Genomic DNA, 7,551 nt, shown 5'->3' with positions numbered 1-7,551 from the left:
AGGAAAGGGCATTTTACCCTTTCGGCCCTACATTAGCTTTTGGTCTGATCCACTCCAAAGACTCTTTGGTAGCTATTCTAAAGGTGAGGAGTTTGTTGTTGGAAGTATACATCAGAAGAACAAGTTGCTTACCTTCGGTAATGTTCTTACTGGTGAATGGAGTGATTTCGGTTTTTGCTATTTAAAATGGTTAAAATGGTTCCAAAATAGAGATCTGCAGACTGGTACCATAAAACATTTTATACTACATGTCCAAGAGTACAAGATGTGTCAGGCTGGTTATCGGGCGTGGGTTTATATGAGGTTCCACTCTGTCAAATACTTTTGCCAAATGGGGCCAACGTGGAGCTGCACAATGCCACCTAGTGGCACACAGGAGCACTGCTATGAAAACTTTCAGATCCAGTCTTGAGCCCAGGGAATAATGTAACAATGAGGAATCTGCAGTCAAAGTATCGATCACAAAGAGCATTGCTGAAGGTGACCAACTTGTTCCTTATTTCCAATACACAACGTCGTCCTCCCATGTATGATGCAACTTTATTTTTTTTAAAGTTTATATAGACAGGAGCAAACCCTTCAATGTGCATGAACTGCATTCAAGGTACATAAAGGTACAGTGTGGGCAACACAATCTTACACCGCTTTTAGGCCCTCATTACGAGTGGCCTGTGGAGATTGTGATAATTATCACACCTTTTAAAATCCAACTTCAAGGGATTCGGGGATTAATGCCACTTTTAACGAAGTTCTGGTAACACTATCCCCTTCTCCTTATTTACAAAGCATCAGTAAGCCACTTAACATGGCTTAACTCTGCCTTGTTAATAAGGCCCCTTTTCATGCTTCACTTGAAAGGGGAGGGCAATGGGTGTTGCAGTGGGCGTTCCACCACAACACCCATTGCTTTTTGATGCTGCTCCATATTTAAAAGGCTGGGGCAGCACCAAAAACTGGCGATACGAGGAGAAATGATCAATTTCTCCTTGTTTTTGGTCTTTTTATCTGTGCTGCATTCTTCAGCACACATGGAGCAAATCGCCTCCCAGAATTGTTTATGTCTAGGAAGTTGCCCCTTCCTACACATAAACAATCATCTCTTTAGCGCGGGCACCCTTGCAACATGGCGCAAGGGTGTCTGAACTGGCGCCCGGCAGCTTTTTTAGTGCTAGCGCAAGGAGAAACACAGGGGTGCGTCAAATTTTTCAAATGCAGTGCATCCCTGCATTATAAAAATGTCATAGCGCGGCGTTACTTATTTTGGCGTACAACAAGGAGATCATTGATCAAGTGCTGGACAGAATGCGAAAACTGGCTGACCAGAGTACTGGCCTTCAAGGATTCCTGGTCTTTCATAGCTTTGGTGGAGGTACTGGCTCTGGCTTCACATCCCTGCTGATGGAGCGGCTTTCTGTAGATTATGGCAAGAAGTCAAAGCTTGAATTTGCCATCTACCCAGCTCCCCAAGTGTCAACTGCTGTGGTCGAACCCTACAACTCCATCCTGACAACTCACACCACTCTGGAGCATTCAGACTGTGCCTTCATGGTGGACAACGAAGCCATCAATAACATCTGCCGCAGGAACCTGGACATTGAGCGTCCAACCTATACCAACCTCAACCACTTGATAAGTCAGATTGTGTCATCCATCACAGCTTCTCTTTGGTTCGATGGTGTGCTCAATGTTGACCTCACAGAGTTCCAGACCAACTTGGTGCCCTATCCCCGTATCCACTTCCCCCTGGCCACCTATGCCCCAGTCATCTCTGCAGAAAAAGCATACCATGAGCAGCTTTCAGTTGCTGAGATCACCAATGCTTGCTTTGAGCCGGCAAACAAGATGGTGAAATGTGACCCACGCCACGGTAATACATGGCTTGCTGCCTGTTGGTGATGTGGTGCCCAAAGATGTCAATGCTGCGATTGCAGCAATAAAGACCAAGTGCAGTATTCAGTTTGTGGACTGGTGCCCAACTGGCTTTAAAGTTGTATTAACTACCACTGTAGTGCCTGGTGGGGATCTGGCCAAGGTGCAGCGTGCTGTGTGCATGTTAAGCAACACCACAGCCATCGCTGAGGCATGGGCTCGCTTGGACCACAAGTTTGACCTGATGTGATGTATGCGAAGCGTGCCTTTGTCCACTGGTATGTGGGTGAGGGGGTGGAGGAAGGAGAGTTCTTATGGCCCAGGAGGACATGGCTGCCCTGGAGAAGGATTATGAAGAGGTGGGATTAGACTCATATGAGGGCGAAGAAGATGAAGGGGAGTATTAAGCAAAAGTGATTTTATTGTGTGGTAGATGGACAATTTTCTTTGCAGCCCTTTCATCATGAAATTAAAGTCTTTTTTTCAATGTAAAAAAAAAAAGAATCAGGTAATTAGTCATCTTAGGTCAAGAGATAGCATCTAGCTCAGAATAAAGTGCAAGTGTTAAAATAATCAGAGCAAAATATAGTTCGGCATGGAGTCTGGCAGGCCCTGAACACAGCCATCCCCCCTTCCAGATCCAGACCAGGCCCAGGACCACGCTACATGGCACCCTCGCCTACAGACCCCTCGGACCTCTCCCCCAGTCTGCAACCACCATTGCCAACCTCGTCGCACCCCGAGCCAATCCCCTCTATGGACTACATCCTACTCGGAGACCTGAATTTCCACCTGGACAACAGCAGCGACCCCAACTCCATCACCCTCCTCCACAACCTCTTCAACCTCGGACTAAAGCAGCTCTTCACCACTCCCACTCACAGAGCAGGACACACCCTCAACCCCATCTTTGCAGGAGGGACTAACATCCACTTCAGTCACACATCGCAGCCCCTCTGGACGGATCACCACTGCGTACACTTCACCTTTAACACCACCACTGCACCCAAACCCGCCCTGCGCCTGCCACAAAGGAACTGGCGCAAATCACAGAGGAACACCTCAACACCACCCTCCTCCTAGACCCCCCTTTTGCCAAAAATGATGCCAACTCCGCAGCCAAGGAACTGCACTGCTGGATCTCCAGCTGCGCCAACAAGCTTGCACCCTTCTGACACCCTGCCAAACAACGCCCTCCAAAGGCCACCTGGTTTACCACCGAACTCCAGGAAGCCAAGTGCTCGTGTAGATGCCTTGAGAAAAACTGGCAAAACCAGAAAACCATGGAAGATCTGAACAGCTACAGGAAAGCCCTGAAGGAATACCACCAGCTCATAAGAGACACCAAGCAGACTTTCATCAAGAACAAGATCCACACCAACACAACCAATGCCAAAGAACTCTTCAACATCATACAACAATTCACCAAACCCCCAGTGAAGTCATGGACGTCACACCATCCCAGGAACTCTGCAAAAAACTCAGCTCCTACTTCCATCTGAATATCAAGGCCCTCTACGACACCTTCAGCGAACAACCGCCAGACACTAGCCCCCACCCCACCCCCCCACCAACAAAGAGCCGACCAGCACAACCTGGAACCCTGCCACCGTGGAACACACTATCGCAACCATGAAGAACCCACACTCAGGAGCCCCCACGGACCCCTGCTCACCGCACATCTACCACAGGTACGCCCCACCATTGCACCCAAACTAGGACAGACCATCAACACCTCCTTTGAATCCGGCATATTCCGAGACGACTGGAAGCGGGCTGAGGTCAAGCCTCTCCTGAAGAAGCCCACAGCCGACCCAACAGACCTGAAAAACTACCGGCCCATCTCTCTCCTCTCCTTTGCTGCCCAAGTCACTGAATTACTCGTAAATGCTCAACTGACCGCCTTCATCGAAATTAACTCCATCCTAGACTTCTCTCAGTCCCGATTCAGCAGAACCACAGCACTGAGACCGCACTCCTCACCACCACCAATGGCATTCGCATGCTACTCGACCAGGGCCCCACTGCGGCCCTCATCGTATTAGACCTCTCCGCAGCCTTCGACACCATCTCACACAGCACTCTCGCAGCCAGACTTCATGACGCTGGGAAACGAGGAATCACACTCAACTGGATCCTATCTTTTCTCTCCGGAAGAACCCAGAGGATCAGACACCCTCCCTTCCTCTCCGAACCCACAGAGATCAACTGCGGAGTACTCCCAGGATCTTCTCTCAGCCCCACACTCTTCAACATCTACATGGCCCCCCTCGCTGCCATCGTCTGACAGCATGGGCTCAGCATCATATCTTACGCCGACGACACCCAGCTCATCCTCTCCCTCACAAAGAACCCCAAAGACACCAGACTCTATTTCCAGGAAGGAATGAAGGATGTCGCAACCTGGATGAAAAACAGCTGTCTGAAGCTCAACTCAGAGAAGACTGAGGTCCTCCTCCTCTGACTGTCCACCTCCGCTTGGGACAACACCTGGTGGCCCTCCGCCCTCGGGAGTCCCCCCACCCCTACAGACCATGCACGGAACCTCAGCATCATCCTTGACTCTTCCTTCAGCATGACCCGCCAGATCGACTCCATCGCCTCCACCAGTTACAACTGCCTCTGCATCCTCCGCAAGACTTTCAAATGGATTCCCCTCAAATGCAGAAAAAATGTCAAGTATGCACTAATAGCCAGCAGACTGAACTACGGCAACGCCCTCTATGCCGGAATCAACAAAACTCTCCTACACAAGCTCCAAACCATCCAGAACACCGCTGCCAGACGTGTCCTCGGTACCCCACGAAACAAACACATAATACCTCCGAGACCTCCACTAGCTCCCCGTCGATAAGAGAGTAACCTTCAAACTGCTCACCCATGCCTACAAATCCCTCCACAACATCGGACCCAAATACTTCAACGAGAAAGTCTACTTCCACGTACCCAAGCGGAACCTCCGCTCTGCGGACCTCAGCCTGGCAGAGACCCCCTGCATCCGCAGAACCAGAGCAGGCGGAAGGGCCTTCTACATTGCATCCAAAACCTGGAACGAGCTCCCAGTCAACATCAGACGCTCCCCCACCCTGCACATCTTCAGGAACAACCTCAAGACCTGGCTCTTCGACTGTACCGGAGCTGCACTCCCCTGCACCTCATGGGCGAGTAGCGCGCTTTATAAATCCTTGATTGATTGATTGATTGATTGATAGTTCTGCTTAATTAAAATAATCCTTCAATCAGAGGTCAGAGTGACTTGGTGTCACCTCCTAAAGATTAGGGGAGAATGAGCCCAACACCTTCAGGAAACGGCTGGTCGTATAATGCAAAACTCAATTAGAATCATGTTTTAAAAATGTGTGTAAAAGCCACACAGTTTGAACCAATCAAGCTATGATATAGTTTCTGAAACTCACATTACCCAGCACTATCCCACAGATTCACATAATGGTGCCCTTCAGACAACTAAATTGGTAATACACATGTTAAAATACAAGGACACGTTCTCATGAGAATCTACAGCGGTCCCAATAGGAGAAGCTTTGGGAACATTCACTGTCAGTAAGACATTGTGCTACAGTACTCTGAGGAAAATAATTCTGTACCTGGGAAAATGGCTTACATCTCAAAGCAGTGTTTACAAGGTTACTTGTGCATGAATAGTCTGTGTGCAGAGTGAGACAGGGACAGCAGAATTACATGCTGGAAAGATGGTTGCAGACAGCACCAACCATTTTAAATTTGATGCACATTACCTTATATTACCATACACACACTTATGTTAGCATCAGCATTGTCCCCTCAACATAATTTCTTTATTTCAATTACATATTAATTTTCTTTTATCGTGTTAATGCTATTATTCATATAATTATACAACTCTTTGCAACCGCCCAATCTCAGAGCACTGGAGGGGCTGGCTCGAGACGCCACGTGGCGTGATGAGAGTGGGCCAGAGGCAGCCTGGCGCGCCTCTGTTACTATGTAACAGTCTTGTAGTGCGTCAAACTCATTAAAGTAAAAAAGCCATGCTCAGACTGAGCAGGTAACCCTGGCAACCTGTCGCTTCTTCGAGCCTTGGCCTGGATATAACTCTGGGAACTGTCTGGGAACAACAGCAAACAACATGGTTATTGGAAGCGTGCAGGCAAGTACCACTGTCACATAAATCACAGAGGATCTTAACTAGTGTGTAACCTAGCTTTTATTGTATTCTAACCTGTGATACGTGGCACTTATAATTGCTGTTTAATAATGTGCACAAACATTATTTGTGCTCATTTTGCATTCCTAAAATGCGGATTTACAAGACAAATTACCACCAGTTTTGATCTGGTAGTAAGGACCGAAGGATATCATTTTCAGTAATGCAGCCGGTGAAGTGACACCAGGGCCCAGAGGTGTCGAGAACCCTCCGCACCCCAATTCTGACATATGACTACCTTTTTTTATGGATCATTGATGCTGGGGCCCAATACTCTTGTTTGTGTTAGGATACATGTATCCCTTTCTACGCCACTGTAAGCGCCAATCAAATCACAGGAGCTCAATTTCTCCTGGACTCCTAATTGACGCTAGAGCAAAACCAGGCAAAAACTAGGCACAAATTGTGTTGTTCCCTTTTTTATCACTGAAGCTTGGGTCTCAGTTACTTTAATTTGGAGTTGCATTTTCCATATTTAGTTTGAAAATCTATTGGAGGATTATGTTGTGTTGCTAGTTCATGCTTTCCAAGTTCGTTGTTAGGTTATATCTCTTCAATGCTGCTGTTTCCATGACAGCAGCAGATCTGTTTTCGTGAGGAAAGCTTTAAAAACACAGCACGACCCCCACATTGAGGTCAGCGGCCAAGTAAACTGTTGTGATGAGATGAACACAACAACACAGGTCAAGAGCTCACTTGCGTATTTAGTTCAAGGCAAAATCAGACTCACTCATTATTCTGTATGACAGTGTTATGTGACTAAACGTGTGGTCTCAATAGATGCTGTTATTTTGTCAATTGTCATAGATTGAGGATTGAGTAAAAAAAAATTGCTCCTGTGGCACAACTGAAGAATCTGATCATTGCTTAATTACCTCCCAAGAGACCAGACCAACACACGTTTGAGCTTTAACAAGCTATCTGGAGATTTTTAAATAGAATATACAGGATAAAGTATCCCCTGCCTTACATTATTAGGGTATTGTGAGTCACCACGGAGTTCCATAACCATATAGGAGATCGAGGCTGAAGAATGAGTTTCCTTATGAGGTTATGGAACTCCAAGATGTCTTGCAATATCCTTATCATGTAATCCTTATCATGTATGGTAAGCGTACTTTATTCCTTATAATACATGGTATCACTATCACCATTTGCACAAAGCACTTAAATGCTTGGTGCATAGCTCATTCATATAAGAGCATGTTTCCAAACATGAAGAATACAAATATAATCTCTAGTGCAAACAAACAGATCAGAAAAGCTGTTATATATTTGTTTCAGAAAAATATTAAAATCAGTTTAATACAAGTCAGTTTACAAATTAATGTGCAGCAGCTCGGGGCAGCTAGAATTGTGACATCCAAACTCAACTGCAATAATTTACTAAAGTTGAGTTCTGGCATTATTTCTTTATAATAGGCGACTGGGTACATCCCACATTGCCTATTATAAAAATAAATTAGAGACATGTTTTT

At 46.5% G+C, this 7,551-nt stretch overlaps 1 pseudogene; it reads left to right on the top strand.

The window, feature by feature from the left end:
• The first annotated feature begins 432 nt into the window (after positions 1-432).
• On the top strand, positions 433-2,276 carry LOC147684048 (tubulin alpha chain pseudogene; annotated as a pseudogene).
• The last annotated feature ends 5,275 nt before the right edge of the window (positions 2,277-7,551 follow it).

This window comes from Lissotriton vulgaris, chromosome 11 (assembly GCF_964263255.1).
Source record: "Lissotriton vulgaris chromosome 11, aLisVul1.2, whole genome shotgun sequence".
In the NCBI taxonomy this organism is placed as follows: Eukaryota; Metazoa; Chordata; class Amphibia; order Caudata; family Salamandridae; genus Lissotriton; species Lissotriton vulgaris.
Note: the sequence above shows the minus strand (reverse complement) of the source record. Positions and strands in the feature narration are given on the sequence as shown.